The sequence below is a fragment of the Pelophylax lessonae genome (assembly GCF_965119305.1).
Source record: "Pelophylax lessonae genome assembly, chromosome: 2".
Lineage (NCBI taxonomy): Eukaryota > Metazoa > Chordata > Amphibia > Anura > Ranidae > Pelophylax > Pelophylax lessonae.
This window is the reverse complement of record NC_138769.1, coordinates 225,171,867-225,195,921: the sequence shown is the minus strand read 5'-3', so window position 1 is coordinate 225,195,921 and position 24,055 is coordinate 225,171,867.

Sequence of the window (24,055 nt, the reverse complement as noted above, 5' to 3'; positions counted from 1 at the left end):
CTCGTCTAGCCTTCCGGTACCTCCTGCACGGCTTTTTGCTGCCCTGGAAATGGATTTCACTGTAGCTGAATTCCAATCAGCATTGAAATCCACCCCTACAGGAAAAGCCCCCGGCCCCGATGGGTTTACCGTACATTACTATAAGACCTTTAGTTCCCTGCTTCTACCCCACCTAAACACGTATGCTAACTCAACCTCTTCACAATCCCAGCTACGCCCTGAATCGCTCGAAGCCCACATTTCGGTCTTGCCAAAACCTGGCAAAGATCCCTCCTGTTGCGCTAGCTATCGCCCTATTTCACTTTTAAATGCAGACGTTAAACTACTTGCTAAGGTTCTGGCCACTTGGGCATGGCCGGGATGTGAAGCTGAGAAGACGTGTGGTGCTTGAGCTCCGATCCTGACTTCATCCTAGCTGTTATCTGGGCTTCCCTTTCCTCCTCTGTCACCCCCTTTTGCATCACCTTGGGTCCTAAGAAGACGGGCGGCACTCAGCGGGCTCTCCAGCTGTCACCCGGGAAGCTCCGCTCCTCCAATTCCTCCGCCGCCTCTCTCCGTCCTTCGGGTCCGCCAGCAGCCATTTTGGACACGAGGCCTTGTCAGCATACCATGTCTGCAGGCACCCAAACAGATGCGGCCCGAGCGGGTCGTCGGATCCGTCTCCATCTGACATCCTGGCAGCTATTAAGGCCTGCAGAGACACCCTAACTGTAAAAATCTACTATCTGGCCACGGATATCAGCCTTATTAGGCACGATCTGGACAAATTTAGGTCATGTGTTTTGGAGACGGAGGACCATATTTCCCGACTGGAGGATTCCACCTGCGCAGGGAGCTTCATGCCCTCCAGGTGCAGGTTAAAGAACTCCAAGACAAGGCGGTCGATACCGAAAACCGCCTCTGGCATAACAACATCCGCATCCTGGGACTGCCTGGGCGTGCGGAGGGAACCATGCCTGCCGAATTCGCCAAAACCTTTCTGACCGGATTGCTGGACCTCCCGGTAATGCCTCCTACGTTTGTGGTGGAACGAGCCCGTCAGGTTCCCCAGCCTCTCTGATTCCGGGGGCGCCTCCCCGGCCTATCTTGCTCCAACTTATCAACTACAGGGACCGCGACCACATCCTGGCGGCGGCCTGGACGAAGCAGGATCTCCGCTACGAGAATGCTAAGATCATGCTTTTCCCCGACTACTCGCCGGAGGTCCAGCAGAAGCGCCGTCAGTTCACCGAGATCCGCAAGCGGCTCAGGGATCCAAGGATCAAGTACAGCCTTCTCTACCCCAGCAAGCTCCGTGTGATTGACGTAGACCGAGCCAGATTCTTTGACACCCCAGAATCGGCGGCCTACTGGCTCGATGTCCGTTAATTCTTCCCTACTGGATGACGCCCTTCTGTCGGCCCGTGATGGCCCGCTGCTGCACCACAAGTATGCCTCCTCTACCCCGTGTCTTCCTTCATCTATTCAGTGCCTCGAGTCTGCTACCTGTTCCCGCTGTGCCCTTTTGTGTCCTTACCTGCCTGGACCCCCTCCTTGTTGCCACTCATCTCTCCTGGCTGTTATGATGGATCCCCACCACCATGGAGCTAAGCCGGACGCCACGCAGTGACTAGTTGCTCTTCTCCGGAACATTTTTTTTTCCTTCACCTCCTCTTTCCCCTCCAGGGATATCCCGCTTGCTCGCACTGCACCACCCTCCCCCCCTTTTTTTTTAACTTTTTCGATCCTCTGTGTTTTTCTCCCTTGTTCCATAGTCCTCGGACCCGCTGCCTTTGTTCAGTCCTGCCCCATGTAGCCTGGGTTTCCTGACCGAGAAGGTATTGGCAGCAGTGAACCCTGGTTGCTGCGGCTTGCATTGCAGGCCTAATTGACTGTTCGTTATTTTTGTTTTGGGTATAACCTGCCCCCCTGCCCCCCCCCCATGTGTTTTGGGGGGGGCGCCGGAGACCGGTAGGATAGGCACCTTGTGCCTGGGTTATTTTGTTCAGTCACCGTTTGACTGCTGTTTTTACTGTCTGTGGTTTATTGTTTGGTGCAAGGGTTCTTGCTTCTCTGTTGTTTACCACATGCTCCTTGTCCTCCACGTAGGTTCTTATCTCAGTTTCCACTCATATTGGTGCCATGGCTTCACGTGACCCGCACTCCTTTTCTATAATCTCATGGAACGTGCGTGGCCTTAACTTCAAATTTAAAAGGGCCCTCCTTTTCCAGTACTTGAAAACTCACACCCCTTCCATACTGATACTATAAGAAACGCATCTGGTGGGCAGCAAACTGTAATTCCTGAAGAAACCGTGGGTTCAAAAACATTTTCATGCCTCTTACTTTAGTTATGCCAGGGGGGGTATCGATTTTTATTCACAAATCTCTCCCGTGTGTAGTGGACGCGGTTCACACGGACCCCATGGGCAGATATGTTATTTTGGCACTTACACTATGGCAACGGAAGTACGTTGTGGTGGGGGTCTATGTTCCCCCACCTTTTCAGTCTGAGGTCCTTTATACTGAACTTGACAAGGTGTCCCCCTATTGCCCAGCCAGGCTCCTTCTGCTGGGGGACTTAAACGCCATTCTCTCCCCTACCTTGGACAGACCTTCGCCCACCAAATCCTTTTGGGGGGAGCTTTTGAACTGGTCGCTTTCGGCAGGGGTGACAGAGATTTGGCGATGGAAGTACCCTGATCAGAAGGCTTTCTCATGCTTTTCTACCTCCTATAAGACCTCTTCCAGAATTGACTACGCGTTTGGCAACCCAGCGGTGCTCTCTGATGTGGAGACGATGCGGTACCTACCGGGCGAACTGTCTGACCACAGCCCCCTGGAGGTTACCTTACGGTCTGGCTGTGCCCGTAGTGGTTCCCTGTGGCGCTTGGGCGATCAATGGGTAGAGCAGTCGGACGTCTCCAATCAGATTCTGCCGGATAACGTTGGATCCTCTTTCCCCAGGTCTGGGATGCCTTTAAGGCCTACACTAGGGGGCAATACATGTCCGCGATAAAAGCAGTTAAATTGCAACAGTCTGCCACTGTGTCCCTGTTGGAAAAAGTGGTCGAGGAGGCCTCAGTCTCCTATGCGCTTGACCCCTCTACTTCTAATTTTGAGGGGCTTCAGGCGGCCAAACGGGATCTACACTTGCACATATCTGAGGTTACACGCCTGTCCTTATACCAGACGAGAAAACATTTTTTTGAACAGGGCGACAAAAATGGCAGACTTCTAGCTCTCCTGTCACAACATGATGCATTCCTGACCCTGGTTCCGAAGCTCACTTCACTGGGGGGGCCATAATCTCCCCTGAGGGGATCCTGGAGACCTTCCGGGATTATTATGGTGGCCTCTATACTACTACCTTTCCCCCTGACCTCTGCCTTGATGATTTGCACTCCTCCTGGACCCAGTAGCTCTGGGTTGGCTCTCCGATAAGGAGCAGGACTGGTTGGTCCACGAAATCACTGCAGAGGAGGTTTCTGCTGTGATCGCCTCTATACCTGGGGGTAAGGCTCCGGGTCTGGATGGCCTGCCTATCTAATTCTATAAGGCCCATACTGGTCTCCTGGCCCCCCTGCTGGCCTCCCTCTACACTCGATGCCTTGAGGATGGCACCCTTCCCCCTTCAATTGCAGAAGCCCACATTATCCTTATCCATAAATCCCCTAAGGATCCAAAACTAGGCGCCTCCTACAGACCTATAGCACTTCTCAACAATGATAAAAAGAAAATAAAGCTGCGCTAAATGAAAACAGTGTGTATAAGTGTTAACCAAACAACACTGAAAAATATAAATATAATAACAAAAATAGTATGTGTAAATGATATTGCAACACACAATAGATGAAAGTCCCAAATCACTGAGTGTTGGATAGTGAGAATATTAATGAATGTCCTCCACCACAAGTATAAGGAATATTTCTCCACGGTGCTCCGGTCATAAAAACACTCATGCGCTTACTAGATGGCAATATTGAAAAAGCCTGATATCAAACAGTCCTGATAGAGAGTCAATTCAGATGGGGAAGACCTGGAACAATGGCTGGATAAATCTGCACACACATATGTCGCCCTCAAACGGTATAGACCGATAACAATGTCCATCAAGGGGTAACATGCAGGACACAAAACAGCCTCCATAGTGTAATATTGTAAAAGAACTGTTTATTGTAAAAAAAAAAAGTATAAAGCTCACATTTGTGAAGATAAATAGCACTAGTAACAAACAGCCGACACAAACGTAGTCACCCGTCCTTCGGGGTAGTTGCGTGATGACGTAAGCACGCCGGTCCCACCGCGTTTCGTCACAGATGACGTCTTCCTGGGGGTACGAGCGGCGTGCTGATTCCACCAATTAAATACAGCGAGAGCGGCTAGTTACCGCCCCCGTCTGAACCAAAACATCACACAGCGGGCGCCATCTTTGATAATGGAAACATCTTCCCTGTCCCTGCTGAAGAAAAGCAGGCCCAAACCATGATGCTGCCACCACCATGTTTGACAGTGGGGTTGGTGTGTTCAGGGCGATGAGCTGTGTTGCTTTTACGCCAAACATAACGTTTTGCATTATTGCCAAAAAGTTCGGTTTTGGTTTCATCTGACCAGAGCACCTTCTTCCACATGTTTGGTGTGTCTCCCAGGTGGCTTGTGGCAAACTTTAAACGACACTTTAAATGGATATCTTTAAGAAATGGCTTTCCTCTTGCCACTCTTCCATAAAGGCCAGATTTGTGCAGTATACAACTGATTGTTGTCCTATGGACGGAGTCTCCCACCTCAGCTGTAGATCTCTGCAGTTCATCCAGAGTGATCATGGGCCTCTTGGCTGCATCTCTGATCAGTCTTCTCCTTGTATGAGCTGAAAGTTTAGAGGGACGGCCAGGTCTTCGTAGATTTGCAGTGGTCTGATACTCCTTCCATTTCAATATTATCGCTTGCACAGTGCTCCTTGGGATGTTTAAAGCTTTAGAAATATTTTTGTATCCAAATCCGGCTTTAAACTTCTCCACAACATTATCTCGGTCCTGCCTGGTGTGTTCCTTGTTTTTCATGATGCTCTCTGCGCTTTAAACGGAGCTCTGAGACCATCACAGTGCAGGTGCATTTATACAGTGACTTGATTACACACAGGTGGATTCGATTTATCATCATTAGTCATTTAGGTCAACATTGGATCATTCGGAGATCCTCACTGAACTTCTGGGGAGAGTTTGCTGCACTGAAAGTAAAGGGGCTGAATAATTTTGCACGCCCAATTTTTCAGTTTTTTATATTTTTTAACAAAGTTTGAAATATCCAATAAATTTCTTTCCACTACATGATTGTGTCCCACTTGTTGTTGATTCTTCACAAAAAATTACAGTTTTATATCTTTATGTTTGAAGCCTGAAATGTGGCAAAAGGTCGCAAAGTTCAAGGGGGCTGAATACTTTCGCAAGGCACTGTAATTCATAGTGTCATAATTAAATTGAATAAAAATGAACTACTCAGTAACAAAGGCTGACCCCAAAAATTCAAGATGTTGTAGCTCGCACGGAGTTCACATAAGTCAAATGGGACAAATAACCTTACAAAAAAATGGGGGCAAAGAAGGGCAAGTTCCACACAAATCAAAAGTTATCTATGAAAGCATTTACATCTACATCCACGTTTAGGCCAAAAGGTGTAAATGTTTTGGCCCTATATATCCAGGACATTTCTAATCTGGATAAGCCTCTAACCAGGGGTCGTCCCCCCCCCCCCCGCCGATGGGGGCTAAATTTATCTATACCTAGAAAAATAGTGTTAGTTGGATCCTTGTTGTGTTTGAAGAGGTAATGTTTGGATACTGAGTGGTTTTTGAAGCCCTTCCTGATGTTAGCCACATGTTCATTAATACGGACAAAAAGGTGGCGCTTAGTCCGTCCTATATACTGCAGACCACACGGGCACTGCAGTACTGGAACATGGTATAAAGGGCTTGATGGAATGTATGTGACCAGTACAGGTAGATGTAAATTCCCTCGTGGTCTTCAATTTACACTTATTGATGGAACAGACCTGACACCTGTTGCATCTATAGTAGCCATAAAAAGCTACCAAAAATGCTGGGTTTGGCCATAGGAGGGCTAAGGACATTGGGGGCCAATCTATCTCGAAGGGTTGAGACCCCCCTGAATATAACCCTTGGTTTATCTGAAATTGTACCATTAAGTACTCTATCATTTTTCAGGATATGCCAATGTCTTTCCATTATCTGTTTGATGCTCTTCGACTGGGTCTGACCTTAAAATCCTCACCAAGCTTCTTGCCTCCAGACTCCAGCCCTTACTCCCCTCTGTGATTGACCGAGACCAGACTGGTTTCATGGCTCATAGGTCTAGGGACGTTAATCTTCGCAGGCTGTATACCAATTTGCAGGCCCAACACAATAACATGGGCCCTAATCGATATGGAGAAGGCGTTTGATTCGGTTGAATGGCCCTTCCTGTGGGAGACCCTCCGGAGAATGGGCTTCCCCCTGCTCTTTATCAGGTGGTTGCGTTATACAGGTCACCGGTGGCCGGTGTTCGCCTTGGTGGGAGGTTGTCGCCCTGGTTTGCGTTGTCTCGAGGTACGCGGCAGGGCTGCCCTCTCTCCCCGTCCTTCTTTGCCATCACCATGGAACCGGTGGGGGAGGCGCTTTGCGTCTCCCCGCTCATTAGGGGGTTGCGGATGGCCTAGCTGGAGGAGAGGGTAGCCCTGTATGCAGATGGTCTCCTATTTCTGAATGACGCTGACTCCTCTCTTAGGGGTGCCCTGCAGGTCCTAGAGGACTTCTCGCGGGTGATGGGCCTGAGGGTTAACTGGACTAAGTCACAACTGTTGGCGATCGACCGGGGGGCCAGGCAAGCGGCCACGTCAGGTGTCTCGCTACAGTGGGCGAACAGCTTTGTGTACCTGGGGGTTCTTGTCTCCAGGGAGGCCTCAGACTTTATTTAGCTGAATCTAGATCCGGTGGTCACGCAGATCCGGGCTCGGCTGAAGGCATGGGAGAACCTACCACTCTCTCTTTTGGGTAGTATTAAGCTCATTAAAATGAAAGTGTTACCTAAACTTACGTACCTGTTCCGTAACTCACCCCAATGGATACCGAAAAAATAATTTCCGCTCTAAATAAATTGTTCTCCTTTTTGTGGGGCCCGCGTCCCTCTCGGTACAAATTCTCCACCCTTATGCGCCCCCTTTCACAGGGGGGGCTAGCATTCCCAGATTGCCACAAATACTTTCTCGCATCTCAATTGGTTACTGCGGTTTGGTGGCTTGCACCTAATACCAGTGGTGTTGGAGGCTGCGGTGCTCGGGTCTGTGGAAGCGCTATCCCACTTAATTTTCCAGGGCCCTAGGGCTCCATACGCTTTGACCACCTCCATGCAAAATGTACTCCAAGCTTGGAAACTTGGCCTACAGCTCGATGAATACCCGGGCACGGCGGTCTCCCCAAGTACACCCTTGTGGAATAACCCCACCTTGCCACATTTACTTTCTCTCCCTGATCCTGTGGCTTGGACCAAGTATAGTATAAAAAAGATCTCTGATGTAACATCAGATCTCTCCTTTCCCTCCTTTGAGCACTTTGTCACCAATTGCAACGTCCCCTCTACCCATGTGTTTCAGTATCTCCAGTTCTCTCATGCCTTCATGTCTCTGTTCCCCCCGGGGGATCACAGGTGGTACAGCCGGATCTGGAATGGGTCCTGCACTATTACTGTTCGGAGCAGGCTGTTTCTGGGCTATATGCGCATCTCCTTTGGGTCTCCTCTCCGGAGCTCTCTGGCCTACGTGTTCACTGGGGCCCGGGACGTTCCGGATTTGGATAAATATGTGGGAGCTTCCCTTTTAAATCCTTGTTTCCCTCGGGGATAGACTCATCCAGTATAAGATAGCTCACCGTGCTTACCTCACCCCATATCGTCTTCATAAGATTCATGCCTCTCACTCCCCAGAGTGCTGAAGATGTGACCGGGAACCGGGTGATTTCCTACAAATCTTCTGGTCCTGTCGACATCTCTCCGTGTTCTGGTCGTCCAGTGCTTTGGGTGATTACTGAGGTGTCACAGGTCGCAGTCTACCCATCCCCCAAGTTGTGTCTTCTGGGGCTGTTGGATGACCTGGTGCCAAGGGTGGCTGAACGCACTCTTCTGGGCCTGCTATTGTTTTATGCTTCAAAGACGATAGTACTTTATTGGAAGCAGCGCCCCCACCCACGGTGTTGCACTGGAGAAAAATAGCGAACTCAGTCATACCTCTTTATCAGGATACTTACGCTCATAGGGGCTGCCCTAAAAACATTATATGGTTTGGGCTAAATGGCTATCCGAATCCTCCACTGCAATGATTGATTAGAGAGGTCCTTGTGGCCGTCTCCCTGATGCCTTGTGTGAGTGCGGCCTTTCTGAGTTGCAAATTTCCTGTTCTGTCCCGTGGGCCCCCGGGGCATTGCTCAGCGCCCCCTGGCTCATATACTGACTCAGTTATCCATTTATTACTCTTCCATGCATTGAGATATTTCCTGATTCGACTCCTGCGTGGGTGAACCATATGCACCTGTAACTGTGCTTGTTGTTTTTTTTTTTTTTTTTTGTTTCTGTTTAAAACAACCAATAAAAAGATTTAAAAAAAAAAAAAAAAAAAAAAAGGTTCTGGCCACTCGTCTCATGCCACTAATCCTCCAATGGGTCTCACCTGATCAATCGGGATTTATACCGGGCCGTGAGGCCCGTGATAACTCACTGAGAACCGACGACTTCAGCAGAGAATTTAGGCAGGAGCTCCAGAGGGGGGGGGGGGGAGAGGTGAGGTGGAGATATTGTTTGGGGGGGATCCCTGTTGGAGGCAGCGAGGGGGGGGGGGTCGCCCCCATACCACCTCCACCAAGGGTCCCAGATGGTTTCAAAGGAACTGAATGATGAGGATCTTAACGCCAGTAGCCGTTCATATTGGCAGTTCAGTTGGACCTGCGTGACAACCTCCGAAGGGTTGGGGGGCGAAGGGGTGCACCAGTGACGTGCTATAGCGAGAGAGGAGGCCAGAAAAATGTGGGCAACCAATGTCCGACGTGTCGTTGGGAAGACATCTATTCCCAGAAGTAGCAAGGCAAGGGCAGGGTCAGGCTTCACACTCACGGTAGTGATGCGAGCTATAATTAAAAATACTTTTTTTCCAGAAGCTGGTGAGTGATTTGCAAGACCAGAACGTATGGAGGATGGTCCCAGGTGCCCCACAGTCTCTCCAGCAAAGCGGAGACAATGAGGGGTAGAAGCAGGATAGTAGAGTGGGGGTCCTATACCACCTTGTTAATAATTTTTGGAAAGTCTCCCAGTGGTTAATGCAATGCGATGAGGAATAGGCTCGTTTTAAAGTCGAGGCCCATTGGTGGAGAGAGAATTCTCTAGAGAGGTCAGACTCCCAAGCCTTCATAAGGGGGATCTTATATAATTGGGTTTTGTTGTTAAGCAAGGAATAAAAGAGGGTGATGCCTTTAGTATGAGGTTTAGGGTTCGATACGTGGTTCCAAGCATTGAAATCTAGTTTGAGGGTTGGAGGGGGGTTTTTGAGGAGAAAGGATGAGATACGAGCGTAGGAATAGAGGGCCTTTTTCGGTAGACTGTGGTGGACAAACAAGGTCTCAAAGGACATCAGAGTGGCTCCTGAATAGAGCTGGTCAATCCATAAAATGTCAGCTGACTGAAACATGGTAAGGGAAAGATGTGGAATTAGAGATTCCAATACCCTTAGGGGAAGCCTGATTTCGATATTGTCAACATTGTTCACAGAGTGGGAGAGCAGACATCTCCACGCTTGGACTGAGGCTCGTGTGGGAGGGGAAAGGTTAGTGAGGGAGAGTGGTTTCCAAGAGTCCGCCAACAACAAAAGGGAGAGATCAGATGTGTGAGAGCAGGCGGCTTCCAGGGAAACCCAGCAGGAGGGGCCTTGATTGTCAAACCAGCGGGGAAGTTGAGCTAAAATGGAGGCTAGATAATAGTCTCCTATGTCGGGTAAACCTAGGCCCCCCGCCCTCCTATGAAGTGTAAGGTATTTGAGGGCACATCTGGCTTTCTTCCCTTGCCACAGAAAGCGTCTCATGCAAACTGACAATTTGTTGATTTGGTGAGAGGACAAGGGGATAGGGAGCGTACTAAAAGTTAAAGGATTCTAGGTAGAAGGAGCATTTTGAACGTGGCAACCCTGCCCACCCACGAGAGCTCATGTTTGGTCAGGGCCGCCAGGTCCCTAGCAAGTTGGAGGAGAAGGTGGTCAAGGTTTAGAGGGGACATTTTGGAAATAGTGGGGGCTAGGGATATTCCCAGATAGGTTATGCTTTGATCTGTCCAGGGGTAGGGAAGGGATGAGGTTAGATGCGATTTAGCGTGGGAGTTGACGCCTAGGTCAAGAATGACTGATTTAGAAAAATTTACCTTGTAGAAAGAGACAGCACTAAATTCTTGGAGGAGCTGGTGAGCAAAGGGAAGGGATACAGTGGGGTTCAAAAGGGAGAGAATGATATCATCCGCAAATAAATTGATGGTGTGGGATTGGTGGCGTAATTTGAAACCTGCAATGTGTGGATGTGATCTAATTGCTTCAGCTAAGGGTTCTATGGCGAGGTTGAAGATAGACGGTGAGAGGGGACAGCCTTGACGGGTACCGTTCCTTATCTCAAACAGTTTAGAGAGCATACCATTGGTCAGAACCTTGGCAGAAGGGCACGAGTACAGCGCCAATATGGAGGACAGAATCTGTCCCTGGAAACCAAATTTGCGCAAGGTCGCTGCGAGATAGCCCCAATGGACTTGGTCGAACGCCTTCTCCGCGTCTATGGAAAGAAGCAGAGAGGGCGTCCGACTAGTTTTGGCATGGTGGATGAGGTTGATCATATGACGGGTGGTGTCAGAGGGTTGGCGACCAAGCATAAAGCCAGATTGGTCTAGGGCAATGAGGGAAGGAAACACCTGGTGAAGTCTATTAGCTGGAAATTTCGGGGGGGGCGTGGTCGGAAGCGGTCATGGGAGTGAGAGCTCTGTGAACTCCCTAGCTTCGCGCTCTCTCCCCCGCCCGAATGAGCACCAGAGCTAAGTAGCTCAGAGACGCCCTACACGTGGAGCGCGGGTCGACGGTGACACGGTCGGATCACCCTTCAATCACTTGCCCGGAGAGGGAGAGCACTGTACGCAGCAGGACCGGCGGGATCTGTGACGGACCGCCAAGGAGTGGGTGTAGTTACCGCTCCTGAGAGAGAAAGCACGGCAGACAGCAGAACCGGCGGGGTCAGTGACGGACCGCCAAGGAGGTTGCTCACCCACCGCTCTTGAGGGAGAGAGCACTGCCTGCAGCAGGACTGATCGGATCAGTGATAGTCTGCTAAGGAGATCGCTCACCTACCGCTCTGTGGGAACCTAGGCGGAGACACACGGGAACCTCCAGGGAAGACAATGCCGAGACGCTATATGGCAGGAGCATCAAAGAGGTAAACCTTGGAAGAGGTGAGCAGACATTTTATCTTACAAATAAAACCTGCTGGAGGCTCACTAGCAGTTAAGTCCTTACACGGCAGCAAAGTAAGTAAGGGGAGCCTGCTAGAAGTGTGGTGCATTCAAGGAAAACCCATCAGTGTCTCATAGATAATATGACATTGTCGAAAAGGCGCAAGGGAAGAAAAAGCTTGGGAAAAGAGCCGGTAAACAATAAAGCAGAGGGAGAAATAAGGCGGTTCTTATCAAAAAAAACAACCAGGGAAGGTGAGATGGCAGAGAAGAGGGAGGAGATACAGACTGACCTAGAGACTAGTGATATGACCGATTCTCGGGTCACCTCACCTTCAGGAGAATCCAGTCTGGTGGGGCAGGACGAGAGTCAAAGAGGAGATTTGAGCCCCCTAGTAAATCCCCAAATTGCAACCCAGACAGCCGAGCTAAAAGCCATCTTGAGTGCATTACCCACTAAATTGGATATGGAACAAATTATTGAACGAGTGGAGGAAACGCACCGCAGGGAGATGCAGTTGGTGAGAAAGGAGATACAGGTGTTGGCTAACCGGGTAGCAGAGGATGAAACAACAATAGCTTTAATTAAAGACCGGGTAACGGCTTTGGAACACGCAAGAGATTTACAGGAAGAAAGTGAAAGAACTATTTATATACAACTTGAAGATCTCGAAAATCGTAGTCGTCGAAATAATCTGAGGATTCGGGGCTTACCAGAGACGGTAAAGCAGGAACAGCTTATAGATGTAACTAAGCAGGTGTTTAAAAAAATTATGGGGGATAAATTCCCGGCACAGCTGGAGGTAGAGAGGATACATAGGGTGTTCGGCCCTAGAAGATCAGAAGACAATCCGAGGGATGTGATATGTAAGCTTTATAGTTATGTACACAAAGAATCCATTCTGAGACTGGCCTGGGGTATGAAAGAGCTAAATTATGAAGGGACACCCATAAAATTTTTTTCGGATATCGCTAAAGCGACTCTACAACGACGAGCTTTGTTAAGGCCACTACTAGACCTGGCCAGGAGGCAAGGTTGCACTTATAGATGGGGATTTCCCTTCTCCATAACATTTTGCAGGAGTGGACATTACTTTACCCTGCGGAGAATACAGGAGAAATATGCACTGTTTACATTTCTGGGCACGGAACCCATAGATATCCCTAATTGGATGGGGCCCCTCGGGGTGAATAACAGAGGAGGGGATCATCGACATACAGAAACCCAGTCTTTAGGAAGAAAATGAAGAGAATAAATGAGAAGTGGAAGCGAGGAGAAGAGGGGGGCTAGAAGATTCCCCCCCTTTTTTCCTTTTTTTTTTTTTTTTTTCTTTTTTTCTTCCTCTGTCCTAGTGACGCACGGACAAAGAAAGGGAAAACTCTGTGCTTTTTTTTTGTGATTTTTTTAAAAAGAGAAAAAAAAAAAAAAAAAAAAAAAAAAAAAAACCAAAAAATTAGAGGTGGACATATGGTGCACTGTAGCTGATGGAAGTGCCCACAATGGTGGGTGGGAGTAGAGAGGTTTTGGGAAGAGTCAAGGAATAAGGGGTGGTAATAGAGCAGAGGGTATTTTTTTTTTTTTCTTTTTCTCCTACACATAATAACACTAATAATAATACTAGTAAAAGGGGTTTTCTTTTGGGGTCCATAGTACGTAACGGGGATCTTGTTGTTTTTTTTTTCCCCCTGAAGCACGGGGTGGTTCTCTTTGGTTCTTTTTTTTTTTTTTTTTTTTTCACATCAAATTGTGCATAAGACACGGGGTTTTTTTTTTTGTTTTTTTTTTATTTATTTTTTTTTTTTTCACGATATGTAAATGAAGGGGTGTTCTCTTTTTTTTTTCCCCCTTCTCTTCATAGAGACACGGGTATTGCGGGGTTTTTTCTTTTTTTTTTTTTTTTTTTTCTCTCTCCTTTGCGGGGGGACCTAGGAAACTAAAGAACCAGTAGCCTGATCACCTCTTTGTGTTTTTTTTTTTTTTTTTTTTTTTGGGGGGAATGGGAGAGAGGGGGGTGAAAGTATAAACTTAATAATTTAAACTGGAGTCTTACTGTAGATGTATCTGAGCATATTAGAAGATTGTACGGAAGGGATATGGGTCCCTTCCCCCCCCCCACCATATGGAGCGAGTGCTGGGATATTGCTGTATAAAAGTATAAATTTATTTGTATTGTAAATTTAGATGTATTTGAACATATTAGAAGATGGGAAAGAAGGGATATGGACTCACTCCCCCACCTTTTTTTTTTTTTTTTTTTTGTGACCATTGAAACTAAAGAGTCAATATCCTGCCCCTACCTCTCTTCCAGGGGGAACAGGAGAGAGGGAGTACTGTTGTACAAAAGTATAAACTTAACAGTGTAAATTTGAGTTTGATTGTGGATGTACTTGAATACACTAGAGGAGCGGTTAGGAGGGATATGGGAATTTTTTTCCTTTTTTTTTTTTTTTTTTCTCTCTTCGGGGCAAGAGGAAAGGAAGAGGAGGAGAGAAATTTGAAGAAAAGTGGACTGGTATGAGCAATTAAGATCCTGGGAGTACAACGGGGGTACGACAGATAAAAGGGGCGAAAAATGAAATTTAAGGGCGGGGGGGGAGAAGCGGCGGGGGGATTTACTCATTGGCCTCTTCCGCTCACTTCCCCATTTAGGTAAACACACAAATGGCATTAAAGTGCCGTGTGTAAAAAAAAAAAAAAAGAATAGATATTCTTCCCACTGAGGGAGCAGCGGAGACGAACCTTGGTCCTTGCCGTTGACTCAGAGGGATTAGTTAGGGGAAGAGGAATATATCTGGGTATTTGGGTTTTTTTTTTTTTTTTTTGTTTTTTCTCGGTGTGTTTTTCTTGCTCCCCTCCCGTCCTCCCACCCTCCCGGGGATGGACGACGTAAAACTCATCTCTCTTAATGTGAAGGGATTAAATATCCCAGAAAAGAGACGAGTTCTATTGATGGAATTAAAACGCCTCAAAACAAGCATAGCTTTCATTCAAGAAACGCACTTTAAGACAAATAAATTACCATACCTCAATAGTGGAGCTTTCCCGTATGTATATCATTCAACCAATATGCAAAGTAAATCTCGGGGTGTATCGATATTGATCGCTAATAGTATACCATGGACATATCAAGAAAGTAAAATTGATGTAAATGGCAGATTTTTGTTTCTAAAGGGTAAAATAGGAGATATACAAGTTACAATGGCAACATTATATGTACCGAACACCCAGCAGGATAAGTTTATCGCCAGAACACTGTCGGATTTGAGGGAATTTGCAGAAGGCCAACTACTTTTGGGGGGGGATTTTAATATCACCCTGACACCAGTAGTGGATACTTCCAATGGGCTATCAGTAACCCCACAGGGAATAGGTAGAAGAGTGGTAAAAATCTTACATAGAGAACAGCTAATAGACATCTGGCGACTCCAACACCCTTCTGAGAAAGAATTCTCATTTTACTCAAATCCTCATAAAAGCTACTCCAGGATTGACTTCTTCCTGGTCCCCCATGCCCAACTCCAGGCGGTTAGGAATACAGGGATAGATAACATCAGTTGGTCAGACCATGCCCCAATTTCAATGATCTATAGCTTGACCTCCATTAATTCACATAAACAACGTTTCTGGAGATTAAACGAAAGCCTTTTACAAAACCAGGAGGTTCTAATGGACGTAGTAAAGGAACTACAAAATTATTTTGAGATTAATGACCAAGCAGAATGTACGATAGGTACTCTCTGGGAAGCACATAAATCGGTAGTAAGAGGGGTACTAATAAAGCATGGGGCTAGAATCAAAAGAGAAAGAAATAGTAACCTAAAGGCATTATTAGAGAAATTAAAGAATCTAGAGAAGAATCATAAGCAGAAATCATCAGCACCTTTACTAGCAGAACTAATACTAGTCAGAAAACAGATAACAGATTTACTCCAATACAAGGCAAAAGCAGCACTACAAGTATCACAAAGATTCTCATACGAATCGGCAAATAAATGCGGGAAAATGTTAGCAAAGACAGTGCGGGATCAGAAGGGGAGGTCATATATACCTTATATAGTGGCGCCAGGGGGGGAAAGGAAAGCACTCCCGGGACAGATAGCAGGGGAATTTGAATCTTTCTTCTCGGCCCTATACAATCTGACGGATGATGAGAATATTGAGCAAGAGATAGAAAATTACCTGTCACAATCTGGTCTACCAGTATTACCGCAGGAGGCATGTTTGGCTATGGAGACAGACATTACGCAGGAAGAAATCCAGCAAGCTCTGAGATCAATGAGACAGGGGAAAGCGCCGGGCCCGGACGGGTTATCAAACCAATATTATCACACGTTATTTCACATACTGGGTCCATATTTGGGAAGACTATACAATGGGGTCGATGCAAATGAGATCTGGGCTAGAGATACCCTGACAGCCCATATCTCATTGATCTTAAAAGAAGGGAAAGACCCATCGCAGTGTGGGAGCTATAGACCGATATCTCTCCTAAACGTGGATCTAAAAATATATACTAAGATACTCGCTACAAGATTAACAAAATATATGCCAAACATAGTACATTTAGACCAGGTGGGGTTTATGGCAGACAGGGAGGCAAGGGACAACACGACTAGAGTGCTCAATCTGATGCAGGTGGCCAGCTCGTCTGGGACCCCCTGCGTCATATTGAGCACAGATGCGGAGAAAGCATTTGACCGGGTGAAATGGTCTTACATGTTTTCAGTCCTAAAACACATAGGAGTAGGAGAGTTAATGTTACAGAAAATAGCGAAAGTCTACTCAAACCCTACAGCAAGAGTAAAAGCAAACGGAATTCTTTCAGACCCCTTTGTAATAAAAAACGGCACAAGGCAGGGATGCCCGTTGTCTCCCCTCCTGTTCGCCTTATCGCTGGAACCCCTACTGTGCAGAATTAGAGCAAACCCGGACATAGGGGGGATAAAGCTGAAACAAACACAATATAAAATTGCCGCATACGCCGACGACCTTTTGTTTACGATAACAAACCCAGAGATCTCGCTGCCGAATTTACTGAAGGAAATTGAGCAGTACGGAATACTTTCCAATTTCAAAATAAATTATGGAAAATCGGAGGCAATGGGGGTGGGTATCCCAAAGCTGAAATTACCTATATTAAAAGCTAGTTTTAAATTTAAATGGAAGGATTCGGCGGTGGGATATCTGGGGACGTATGTACCTACAAATTTATCTAAGGTCTTTGAACTGAATTTCCCGCCATTGTTAGCAGAGACGAGGAAGATGCTGGGACAGTGGCAAGGAGGGCTGCAATCCTGGTTTGGGAGATGTAACTTATTGAAAATGAATATCCTCCCTAAATATTTATACCTTATGCGAGCATTACCGGTAAAAATACCAAATAATTTCTTTAAGAGTGTACACACATTATTTATCAAATATATATGGGCAGGGAAAAAGCCTCGTTTAGCCCATAGTACCTTGGTGGTGTCAAAACAGTACGGGGGTCTAGCATTACCAGACGTACGCAAGTATTACCACGGTATACACCTAAGCAGAGTACTGGATTGGTGGCACCAGTCCAGTACAAAACTTTGGACGCAAATAGAACAAGCGCAAACCATAGTGGATTTAAAGAGGGCACTATGGTGTTACCCAAGTCTACCTGGAAATCTGAAATCCCACCCAATAATAGGTAATACGCTTCGTATAAGTCATTATCAAGGTATTCAACAAAAATTAACAACTATGGATTCACCCTTAGTCCCAATAATAGGAAATCCCAAATTCATTCCGGGCATGGAGGGGAAAGAGTATATAAAATTGAAAGAAAAAGGGCAGGTACAAGTATCAGCCTTTTTGATAGAGAAAAAGTGGCCCTCGATTGCAAAATTAAAAGAGGAAGGGGGACCATTTGGCCTACCCTTTTGGCAGGCTAATCAGTTGCACCATTTTCTATCATCGATACCGAACCCAGAGCGATTTGATAGACCACTGACGGAGTTTGAGAGATTATGTGAAGGACGAAGGAGTGTTACGCGCACTTTAGCAACTTCATATAAATTATTAACCACACCAAAAGAGTTGATGAATTGGCCATGGATAGAGAAATGGAGAAGTGAGCTAAACCGTGAGCTCACCCAGGAACAAATAGAAAGGATTCTTAGATTTACTTTTAGACCTGCAAGATGCGTTAAATCCCAAGAAACAAATTTCAAGATACTTACCAGGTGGTACAATACACCGGATAAAGTACACAAATGGTATCCACAAGAGACAGATAAATGCTGGAGGTGTAGGAAGGAGAAGGGCACAATTTTACATATCTTTTGGTCATGCGAAGTAATAAGGCCCTTTTGGTCGGAGGTAAGGAATTTGACCCAAACCTTTACGGATTATAAGATAGAGGAGGACCCAGCCTTTTTCCTATTCCATCTTTCTGAAATTCCAATTGGAAAATATGAGAGGTCAATAATACCTTTTCTATTAGATGCTGCAAAGGCATGTATCCCCTTACTGTGGAAAAAAACACGAGCGCCATCAATTTCAGACTGGGTACGGAAGGTAGAAAATATTAGTAGAATGGAAGACTTGTTCTTGTCCTCACAACATAAGCAGGAAAAATATAATAGCATCTGGGATAAATGGAACCTGTTTATGTTATCAAAGGTAGACAGACGACTTTTTGTCGGCTAAGAGGGCTCGATAGAGATCCTGTTTATGTTATCAGAGGTAGGCAGACGACTTTTTGTTAACTAAGAGGGTTCGATAGAGGACTGGAGATAGGGGGGGGGGGGCGCGTCGGTCATCTACGGGAGGGGGGGAATGGGAGGAGGAAATGCTTGTTTGGTAATTCTGTTTTTTAAATAAGGAATTTTTTTTTTCTTCTTTTTTTTTTTTTTTTTTTTTTCTCTTTCCTCTGTGGGGGGTGGGGGGGTATAATAAACTGGGCAACAGCATTGGGATCAGGTGCCAGACGGGCTAATATATGAAGGTCTGAAATACCATCTTGAGATATAGTGAGAGATACCTATGAGGATGTACTGTTGCCATTGTGTTTATGTTTTGGGAATTTGTTGAATCTTTGTCTTGTTAATTTTTGTATGAAATGATTTAATAAAACTATATTTGGAAAAAAAGAAGTCTATTAGCTAATAATTTGGCGTAAATTTTCACGTCTACATTTAGGAGTTATATGGGGTGAAAATTTAAAGGGGTGTCTGGGGGCTTGCCGGGTTTAGGGATAGTGACCACATGGGCTAGGAGCATTTCTTTGGGGAAAGAGCCGCTAGAAGCCGCCGCTTTGAAGACCTCTAGGAGGTGAGGGGACAGAAGGGGGAGGTAGGTTTTGAAGTATTCCGAGGACAGTCCATCAGGGCCTGGGGATTTGCAGTTAGGCAAAGATCTGATCACCTTGGAAATCTCCTCCTCAGTAAACGGGAGATTCAGAGAATCTAGTTGGGATGCTGAGAGGGAGGGCAAACGGAGTTTGGAGAGGAAAGAGGCAATGTTTGTTTCGGTGGGTTGAGGTGTGGATGCACATGAGGATAAGTTATACAGGGAACTATAATAGTCTGAGAATGCGTCAGCTATGGCTTGGGGGTTAGTAAGGGTAGCACTGGTATGGGGGTGGACCAGGGAGGAGATCTTGGATTTGGACCTACGGGCCTTGAGGCGATTGGCTAGCAGTTTGCCTGCCTTGTTGTTATTGGCATAGTAATCCAGTTTCAATTTACACATGTAGTTGTCGTGTTGGGAGGACAGGAGTTCTCTGAGGGAGTGTCGGAGAGTAGCTATCTCATCCGCTAGGGCTTGGGAAGGGGAGGTCATATTCTGGGCATCTTAAGTTCGGATATCAGCAAGTATTTTGTCCAATTTCAGGCGGAAGGATTTACGGAGTTGGGCGTTAAGCTTGAGGAGGAGAAATATTGTTGAAGCTGTTGGGAGATCAGGTGTTGGGTGTTAGGATCTTTGAAAAGGAACGCGTTACATCTCCACACTCGCCGTGGCGAAAGAATTACCTTCTTCCAGAAGGGGGGATATCGGGGCGTGATCAGACCACACGATATCATGAATAGAGGCTTCGGAGACCCTCTGCAGGAGAGACTTGTCTACTAAAAAGAAATCTAGGCGAGAGTAGGAGTTGTGACACAGGGAGTAGTACCTGTCAGTAGAGTGCAAACAACGCCAAGCATCGTACAGGTCCTCCGACTCCAGCAGGGCCGCCAAGGAGGGGGCACCTCCGCTGCGAGGGGAGGACGTGTCGAGGCCTGGATTAACTGGAGCATTCAAATCCCCACATACAACAAGATTGCCATATCTAGAGCGCGACACTTTTTTCAAAAGTGTGCAGAGAAATTTAACCTGTTTAGAATTAGGTGCATACACAGACACAATGGTAAGTGGAAGGTTGTTAATACATTTTAGAACTATATACCGACCATCAGGATCAATCAAGGAGTCCGTAAGGGAGAAGGTGACAGTATCTCGTATGGCGATCAGCACTCCTCTTTTCTTTTCACTGGCCGAAGCTTGGAAGATGTGAGGGAAGGCCGGATGTGAGCATTTTGGGGAGGCATGAATGTTAAAATGTGTCTCCTGGGCTGTGAGGACATCCGCTTTTAGGTGTAAAGCCTCTTGCCACAGAGATCTCCTCTTAGCCGGGTGGTTGAGGCCCCGGGCATTAATTGACACAAACTTCACACCCATAGCATGGGGGTGGGAGGAGGGTCAGGGTATCATCGTTGGAATGAGAAGTAAGGGAGGTGGGGAGGAGGAGTCCTGGATAGCAGATACAGGGTGTACCTCGCTGGGACGATGAGCGTCCAGGGATGAGGCAAGGAGGAGAAGAGAGGTACGTAGATTGGTATCCAGGAGGTATGGACAGAAACAGTTTGGTGTTCCATAGTAGAGGAGAAGTGCACAGTTAGCATGAGAAGTAGATCAAAGTAACGCTTGACCATAAGAGCGCTAGAGACCTTGTGAAAAAAAACAGGTCAAAAATAAAAGCATAAAAGTCACAACAACAAAAAAAAAGAAAAAAGCAGAAGGTAAAAAGGTGGCCATGGGATGGCCAGAGCAGTTAACACTGCACGGTGGAGGGGGTAACGGGTACATCCGGGAGTACCCGCCGTACGCTCAGGGAACTAGGGGATGATATGCAATGAGAGAGGCCCCCTTAGCTCCCTTGTTCTTCTTGGAGGAACGCTGATAGGAAACCGTTTGCCACTCCTGGCGCAGGTGAGCTGGAGGTGAGGGGGCGGCCATATTGTGCCCATCCTGATCCTCAGGCAAGATGTTCCAGGTTCTAAGGAGAAACAGTCCCTCTTCCATGGTGGTAACAAAATGCTTAGAGCCTTCACGAAAGATTTCCAGCTTAGCCGGGTATTTCCAGCGGTAGATCAGCTTGTGGTTGCGCAAGGCCTTCGTAATGGGAGAGAGGTTGCGGCGTCTTTGGAGGGTGAATTGGGAGAGATCCGGGAGAACTTGGAGGTTGGCAGCCTGGGGTGGAAGGTGTTTCTTTTGGCGGAAGGCCGAGAGAAGTTCCTCTTTAACTTGAAAGAAATGGATGCGGAGCAGCACATCACGGGGAGTTTCTTTGGGCAGGAAAGAGGGTTTGGGGATCCTATGAATCCTATCAATGGTTAGATCAGCATTGGTAAGAGACGGAAGAACTGCCAGGAATAGATCTTTGGCAAAGTGGGGGAGTTGTTGCGGCAGGACTTCTTCTGGGATTCCTCGGATCTTCAGGTTGTTCCTGCGAGATCTATCCTCTAAATCTGCTATTTTTGCCTGCATAGAGGAGATAATCTCATGGTGTGAGGAGTGAGAGTCCACAAGGGAGTTGAATGAGGAGGTAACTTCACCCATTTGGAGTTCAACCTGGTTAACCCTTTCTCCCAAATGAGCAATATCTGCTCTGCATTCTCTCAGGCAAGATTGGGTATTGGCATGTATGGAGGTTCTCAGGGTCCGCAGCATGTCGATCATCAAAGAGACTGAAAGAGGCTGATCAGAAAGGGGAAAGTTCTGAAAAGGGTCTGGTGAGGGAGCCGATAAGGTGTCCATATCGGCTGAGCAGGCCTCATGGGGGAGGATGGCAAACCGCAGCCTATATTTGGCCGGGCTTCTGGACGCCGGTGATGAGGGCTCAGAGTTGGGGGGAGAGGATGGAGACTGAGGACTTGCCTGAGGCTGAAGATGGATCTGGTCCTGGAGAGATCCCCCTGCGGATGGATCGGGATGCTGAGCCGGAGGACGGAGTCCCGCAGCGGCGCCATCTTGTTTTTAATGAATATCAATCCCTTTCCAACTTTAAAATAAATATGACCTAGTCCAAAATTTTGTATATAAATGTCCCCCACTCTATAACTTCTACTCTCCACTCCTCCTTTCCCTTTTGTTGGCAATCACATAGTCTGAAATACCTGGGTGTCCATCTCACCCCCAAAATTCACATGCTCTTTCACTATAATTATATTCCGTTGCTTAATAACATTAAGGCCCTTTTCCATCGGTGGTCATCCATACCGCACTCTTAGCTGGGGAAAATTAATGTTATTAAGATGTCCATACTTCCCCCTCTCTTGTTCCAGATGTTGCCGTTGGGAGTGCCAGTGGGATTCTCTTCTATTGTGCAGGGTTTGATGTCTAAATTTATCTGGAAGGGGAGACACCCTAGGGTAGCCAGGTTGATCCTCCACCGCCCCAAAACGATGGGTGGTCTGGCTCTTCCACAGGTGAAACTATTACCATGCTGTAGTCTTGTCCAGGATAGCAGATTTGAAATGTGCGAGCAATGCTAAAGTGTAGGTTGACTTTTCCAGGTCCCCCTGGATTCCACGCAAATACAGGTCCCTCTCCTCTATGACTTCTCCACTTACCACCTCTACTCTGGACATCTGGGACTCCTTGCACAAAAAATTGTCATGGGAGTATAACTCACCCCTTATGCCCCTTCTAGATCACGCACGGTTTCCACCTGGACTCATGAACCCAGGCTTTCAGCAGTGGAAGCCCAAATCTGAGCTCCTTCTTCACCACACCCACGGCAGCCCTCTTTTCTGGATGAATGGAGATATAGGCAACTGTCAAACTTTTACGGTCACTTCCCCAGCCACTATGCAGTTACTCAGATCTTAATCCCATCGAGTCCATACTGCAACCAGCAGCCGATCCCCCATGCTGTCTCCCTGTTCTACGAGGCTCTCTTGGATTTGCAGTACCCAGATGACCCGTGCTACTTGCTTAAGTGGGAACTTGACTTGGCTGCTCCGCTCTCTGACTCTCAAAAATCCGTGATCCTATGGTTAACACTGTCTTCCTCCCTATCCACTAGAACAGCAGAAGTCAATAACAAACTTTTACCGAGGTGGCACTATATACCATCTAAATTACATGCAATGTTTCCGTCATATTCATCGCTATGTTGGCGGAATTGTGGACAAGTGGACTACCCATGCTCACATCTGGTGGTCTTGCCCCGTCATACAACCATACTGGAGATCTATACTCTCTACCATAACCTGGATCACAGGTATCACTATACCTTTTGACCCATGGACTGTCCTCTTCCACTGCACTCAAGAACCTTTGGGATCATATAAATGTTCAATAATACCTCACCTCTTGAATGCTGCGAAGGCCCTGATACCGACCAACTGGGGCCACCCTGATCCACCCTCCCTACGTCAGTGGGTCAGCAAGGTAGATTCGGTTGCACTTTTGGAAGATTTGACCTTTATTTCCAAGGGGCAACTTGATCGGGGATATAAGATCTGGGCTACTTGGATTCAGTTTGAGAACACTCCTTCCTTTGTTGATCTCTCCGCCTCATCCCCTTCTGTGGGTCCACCTGGATTGTCCACTACTTAGGCCACCCATGTGTTCTTTTGCTTTTATTTATAGCCCAACTTATATATTGGACTCTACAATAACTTGCTTTTTCAGTTTAGAGGTGATGGTAAGACCCTGATGCCGAAGCCTCCCCCCTCCCCCCCCCTCTCTTTTCTCTCCCCTCTTCTTCTTACTCACCTTCTCCATTATTCCCTCCCTTCCTCATCTACCTTCCTCCCTTACTTGCCTGCCTTCCTTTCTACTCTGCTCTCTTTACCTTCTTATGAGGTATCTTCTATATCCGCCTTCCAACAGTTATATATAACAAGTATATATATTCGTTATGGAAAACAGGGGGGGGGTGGGGGTAGATCAACCAAAGTGGTTGAGCTACACCAAGGGGGATTTGAGGCTCCGTTCACATGTAGGCATTTTGGGGCGTTTTTGGGGAGTTTTTCTGCTCTAGGATCAGCTCTCAAAACGCCCAACAAGACAAATCCTATTCATTTTAATGGCCCCTGTTCATATCTGAGCATTTTGACGCTGTGAGCAAAAGGCCCAACGCTCAAAAAAGTACATGAGCTTCTTTTTGGGCAGATTACAGGCGTTTTTGGTCTCTATTCAATCTAAAAACGCCTGCACAAAAAACGCCTGTAAATCGCGGTAAAAATGTGCGAAAACGCTACGCTCAGGTGTGAATGTAGCCTAAATGTGCCTCTTAAGATACCTGTGTATGCGTATATATCACAAG